We start from the raw sequence: 6390 nt of genomic DNA on the forward strand, positions 1-6390 counted from the left end.
CGAGGTCCAGAGCGGCTGCACAATCACAAAGGCAACCGCACTGCCCCAGTGCCAGCCTTCCTGGGAGAAGCTATAGCCCCAAGCCACTGCCCCAACCCTCCACCAGCCACCCGTCCTCTGCTGGCTCCTGGCCTCTTCCCTCTGCTCCCAGTCTTCTGTACCCCTGCCGCCTACACTGCAGCATGGCTGTGCTCCTTTAGAATCGGCGCAGTGAAGCAGCAGGTGACAACCCCATCTGAGGGTGTTTTGGTGCCACTGGACAGGCAGTCCTCCTGCCAGAGGTTTTGTGACATGGAGGGTAAGCCTGTCCTACCATTGCTACCTGCTGGCATCCACAGGATCATAGGGTTACAAGGTCCCCTCCATGGGGCTTCAGGTCCCCTGCACAAATGTCTGAGGAGGAAAACATTCAGGGAACTTCTCAGGGTCACACTAACAAAAAAGGCTACTTAAAACTACTTTGCGTTTGGGAGCATCTGTCTGCCTCAGGCATGTTCCCACAAAGGATGGCCCCGCGCGAACACTCCCTAAACCGTGTCCCTGAAACTTTGTGTGTGGGAAATTCTGCTCCAAAAAGGCTGGCAGAGCAGGGACTGAGACCCTCCATCCGACACTCAGTCCTGTGTAAGCACCCACTGCATCCTGGATGTGCGCAAGGCAAGGTCTGGCTGAGAAGGTGCAGAGATGGAGGAGCCGGTCCCTGCCTCTGAGAACTCTTGGTGGAGGTACATGCCGCACGCTGCTGGACCGCACCCACTCCCAGTGTGGGACAAATTTAATTAGAGTAACGGGTCCTCTGTTGCTCCAGAGAGGGTCCATGTTCTCACCGGGAGGTGTGATGGGTGGAATTTCACTGAACACGCGAGCAGTCCGGGACTGTCTGAGTTGGAGCGCTGGGAGAAGGGGTGGCCTAGCATCAACCCAGGGTCACAGAACACAGCCAGACGGGGATCCAGGAGAACGTGGACTGCTCTCAGCACCGCACAGACACTGCCGCGCGGCAGCTACTCCATCCACCAACCTGAGCGCTGCCCCCGTTCTTGCCAGCTCCTTGCTTTTGGCACCACACTCCAACAACTTTTCAACCCCGCTGGGACGCACGATCCATTGAGTCTACCAGTTTCCACCCCCTCTCCCCCAGGGCCTTGTTTCCTCCTTGCCCAGCTTAAGTTTCAGGATCAGCCCCACCCTCGCTCCTGTGCCCTCCTCTGCCTTCGTCATTGTTACCTCGCAAAGCCCTCGCAAAGCCCTCCAATTCCTCCCCTTTTTCATGCCTGCACTTGAACCGCTGAATGTAGCTAGAGAAAAACACGTAACACAGACTGGTTTCATTTGAAATTCCTGATCACTAAACCCCCCCAGAGTCCTCCACCCTGGGCAGTAATCACTCTCCTTGGGCCCTTTCATGCTCCCACTGTCTTCAGTAAACACACCGTATCTTAACTTCTCATCACACCCCCAACACCCCCTGCCTCAAACACTCTCCGCGGTAACCTTTCTTCCATTTCCCTGCCAAAGTACAGGCCGTCGCCTGCACACCTGCAGCTGGGCTCCCACCTCCTCATTCCCTCCTGTCCCAGGGGAGCCCCTGGCTGTGCCCCCAGTGCAGGCTGCCCCTCCACCTAGGCCTTGGTTGGGTCTTATCTCACCCACTAAGGACACCACACCAGCAACCCTGCCCTCCATCTCCTCTGTCACAAATCCTCCCCATCTACTGGAGTTTTTCTACCAGGATGCAAACGTGCTCTTACTTCTGCTACCTTAAGATGGATGGATGTACGGATGGACGGACGGATGGATGGATGGATGGACGGATGGATGTTTCTAGCATTTTTTCAGGTTACTGACAACTTGTGCATTCATAGGCCATACTGGAACAACAGGGGGCATTCACATCACCTCTCCACACCTGGACCCAATACCCCCATGACCCTCTGGACCCCAGAGTCGGCCCTGGGGACTCCTCACAATCAAGACAGGAGCTTCCACTGCCTCTGCTCTGACTGAGGACAAGGCAGGGGAGAAAGGAAGGAAGACAGAGGCAGCTGAACTCTGTGCCAGGGCGTTAGCTCAGCTACCTGGGTTCAAATCCTCATTTCTCTACTTAGCGGTGTAACTTTGGGCTGGTCTTCCAGCCTCCTCTGCCGGTCACAGAGCGACCATCGGGCTCTGCTCTCCACCCCTCACCCCCCAGGAATTTCCTCACAGAATCTGCACAACAACTCGAAGAGATTCTTGGCACTAGGAAGATATCCATTTCTTAGCTGAGGCATAGTGAGTTTATACAACTTTGCTCGATTTTTAACACAGCTCCAGATTCAAACCCAGAGCCATGCTCATGACAGCTACCCAATACTAGAGGACAATAACATAAGGGTCCTGTGAGAATCAAATAGGTCAATATACTTAAAACACTAGGTTGGCACCTGGTGAGGGCCAGCAACTAGGCTCAGTTCTGGTGTGAAACCAGAGCAGAGAAGGAATTGGCAGGTGGGGAGAGGGAGAAAGATAAAAGCTGTGCGCCAGCCAAGGCAGAACCTTATCAGCAAACCTTATTGATGGCCCCCTGGGCTGTGTAGCTGCCTGTCCGGGAGGAGGAGGACCCAGAGGGGCTATAATCCTGCCTGATGTAGGAATGGCCCAAAGGCTGAGCTTACAGGCAGAACAAGTGACCTCAGCCAAAGCTGGCTGGCAGGGCTGCAGAAAAGGGAGCCAGGCTGTTCTCTGGACCCCCGACAGCCAAAAGGCAGGCTGCAGGACCACTGACAGCTGGCTCCAGTGCAGCCTCTGAAGCCCAAGATGCAGGCCAACCTACCCATGCCACCCAGGCCCACACCGGCCACGAGTTCTGGTTGGTGGTCTTCTCTGCCAGCACAGCTCATGACTCCTCGGATAAACACCTGGCCAGAGCCCGGCAAAGGCCAGTCAGACCCCCCTCTGGCGATTCTGATCACTGCAGGCTGTGGCCTGACGTGACCCACCCCATGGCAGGCAAGGCCTGGGCCCTGTTTCCCTGGAGCCAGGAATCCAGACAGCGCTGCCTTCCCCACAGGCTGAAGAAGTTAAGAGACCTGGAGCCACATTCCCAGCCCCAGCTTCTGTGGTTGACCGAGTTAGAACAGAGGAACCAAGAACAGACATCTGTCACAGAGTGACTTCAGACAAGTAGGTGGGTCGGATTTAGAGGGCTTTAGCCCGAAGCTCCTCCCAGGATTTGGGGTAAACCCTGAAAGACTGGTAAATCATTCTCAAATGAGCCCCAGATGCAGCCAGGACCGTGCCAGAGGGGTCAGCAGGGAGCAGGCCCCACTCACCCGGCAGCTGCTCGAAGCACCTGGTGAACACACAGCGGCGGTTCAGGAGACGCAATAAACAGAGGAACATCTGTCTGACTCAAAAGTGCTTATGCAAAATGGTGCTCTCTTTTGTAAAAATTATTCTTCTATTTTAAGAAGGTAAAAGGTTGATGTTTAAAGAAAAGTTCTTCTTACCAGGCACAATCTAAGCAGAATCCAGTGCTTGGCGGGCACAAGAAAAGATAAAATAACAGCAAGTCTGGCAATGGTTCTCTTGACTGAGGCCTTACCAGNTCAAAGCACCTGGTGAACACACAGCGGCGGTTCAGGAGACACAATAAACAGGGAAACATCTGTCTGACTCAAAAGTGCTTATGCAAAATGGTGCTCTCTTTTGTAAAAATTATTCTTCTATTTTAAGAAGGTAAAAGGTTGATGTTTAAAGAAAAGTTCTTCTTACCAGGCACAATCTAAGCAGAATCCAGTGCTTGGCGGGCACAAGAAAAGATAAAATAACAGCAAGTCTGGCAATGGTTCTCTTGACTGAGGCCTTACCAGGTGCCTGCTGCTGCCCAAGGTCACATACCCTTCGGTCTCTACAGCAACCTGTGTGTTTATACACGTGTGCTTATACACGTGTGCGTGCATGCGTGTATTTCAAAGAATCAGTTGTGAGTACATTTTTATACATCATGACCCTTTATCCTTAAATATGCCTGTGGGTATTTCCTATGAATCTGAAGTGTCATTTTAGCACTGGCATAACACTTCTAGATAAGGTGCCATCCATACCTCACTTGTGTCACTTTTCCCAATAATGAACTTCACAGCACACGTGTCTCCCAGCCTGGGACCAAAGCACTGCACAGGCTAAGCCACCGCAGATGACTCCCTGCTCTTCCAAGGTCACCCCAAATCCCAAGCGGACATTCCTGTCGAAGACAGCCAGGAACCATCACCTCCTGCCCTTATATCGTGCCACGACGGAGGTCCTGCTTCTTCAGGCTCCTCCGAGAGGTGACACGTTTTGTCTTTTAGGACACTGCCAGTTTGAAAGAACATCATCCCTGTTGTCGCTGAAGGCTGGCAACAGACAGATGAGAAAGGAGCAAATTTGGCCCCCACTTCACACCATACACAAACATCAAATCCCAACGGTGTGCTGATCTCAATGTGAAAACTAAAGCAATAAAAGCCTCTAAAAAATAAGAAAATGTGTGTCACGATGGGGAATAGGCAGAGACCTTGCAACGAACAGAAGCAGTGCTAACTGCAGAAGAATAAATGGGAGATGGGGACGCCACTGAAATGGTGAACTACGTTCACCAACAGACTCCATTAAGAAAGTGAAAAACCACGTCACAAACGCAAACTTAAAGTAGGAAAAACTCACCCACAAGGAGAAGGTACCTTGACCGCCCATCCCAGTAAGCAGGCATGTCTCAAAGGGTGCTCTCCCTGCCTGAGGAGGAGAAGCGATATTATTATTTTTTGCCCAGAAAGTCCTGTCTCTTTCATATTTAACAAAATGTTTAAGCTTAGCTATCTCCTCTCACATTTTACTATAAGCAACAAGAAGGAGCCAGACCAGACCTTCGACAGTTGGCCTGGAACCTCACCAGCTATAGTTCTGTTTTCTATGTTCACGTCAGCACAGGTGATGGTGCTGCTAAACTTCTCACCACACCTGGTGAGGATGCTCCTCCTCCAGCTTCCCATGGCCACCTTCCTCCGAGCAAGCCTCTCGGCCTCCGCGAGGGTGGGAGGCATCCACTCACAGTCTTCAGAAGGCCTTTCCACTCCTTGGGCCAATTGACCGCAGGGCCGCTGTGCATTCTTAGGCTTTGTCAGGAAGCACTCTGCTTCCAGGTGTCAAAATCTATTGTGAGGACTATGGTCCAATAAGTTACCCCAAAGTGCAGTAACTTAAAGTAACCGTTTCTTACCTGCTGGGCTCTGTGGCCAGAGGCACTCAGATGAGGCGCGGGAGAGACCCAGCTCAGTGGGGGTGCGCGGTTTCCCAGCTGCCCAGCTCAGTGGGGGTGCGCGGTTTCCCACGGAAAGGAACCTCCATCATATCAGAGAATAAACATCTTCTAAGCCCATGGGAGAAAATTCAGTCTTTTCAATGCAAAGAAATAACACAAAATGAGCATACAGAAAATGAAAAATATGGAATAATAGTAACTCAATCCTAATTCAATGATAATTAAAATAAATGTAAATAGGTTCATTTTGCCAATAAAAACACAGAAACCCTCTTGTCTGGATAATAGAAATAAACCCACCAAAATGCTGTGAACATAAGATATTCTTACAACAGGAAGGCACGTGCAATTTGGAAAGAGATGAGTGGGTTACACCAGGCAAGTACTGACAGGAAGTCGGGAAAGCAGTCTTGGTAGATGAAGCGGAATTTCAGGCCAGAATGTGTCACACGCAACAAAGAAAAACAACGATACAGCAACAGGATATCGCTGCCGAGAGCACACGTGCGTCAGCCGTCTCGAGGGCGCCGTCCAGCTGCTGACAGAGACGCGCATGCGCGGCTGCGACTGGGACTCTGAACATTCCCCGTTAAGCCACCAAAGAGCTCACGTGAGCAGAGCCGACACGGATACTGAAGAGTTGAACAAAATAATGAGCTCAAGCTTTTATACATACACACATAGCTACACACACATACGATGTGATGTATACATATATATGGTATGATGTATATATATATTTTGATATGATATATACATATATATGATGTATATATATATACATCATATCAAAATACCCACTTTTTAAAAACATAAGACATTTCCATATGTTTTTTAAAAAGCTTAAGACCACATAAGGTTGAAAAAAAGCCTCAGTGAGTACCAAATAATATATAGATGATACTCCTTGCCCATAGTAACATAAAAGTTAATAACAAAAGAGTAGCCTAAAATTCTAAAAACCTGAATGACATATTACTAAATTACCCTTGGGTAAAAATTAAAATAATAAAGGCAATTAAAAAACACTTTGAAAAAGTGACAATGGGAATAGTATAAATAATTGTGGAACATAGGTAACTCAGTATTAAGATAAACATTTTTAA

This window comes from Sturnira hondurensis, unplaced genomic scaffold (genome assembly GCF_014824575.4).
Source record: "Sturnira hondurensis isolate 20B ecotype Veracruz unplaced genomic scaffold, ASM1482457v3 Scaffold0021143, whole genome shotgun sequence".
Taxonomy (NCBI): Eukaryota; Metazoa; Chordata; class Mammalia; order Chiroptera; family Phyllostomidae; genus Sturnira; species Sturnira hondurensis.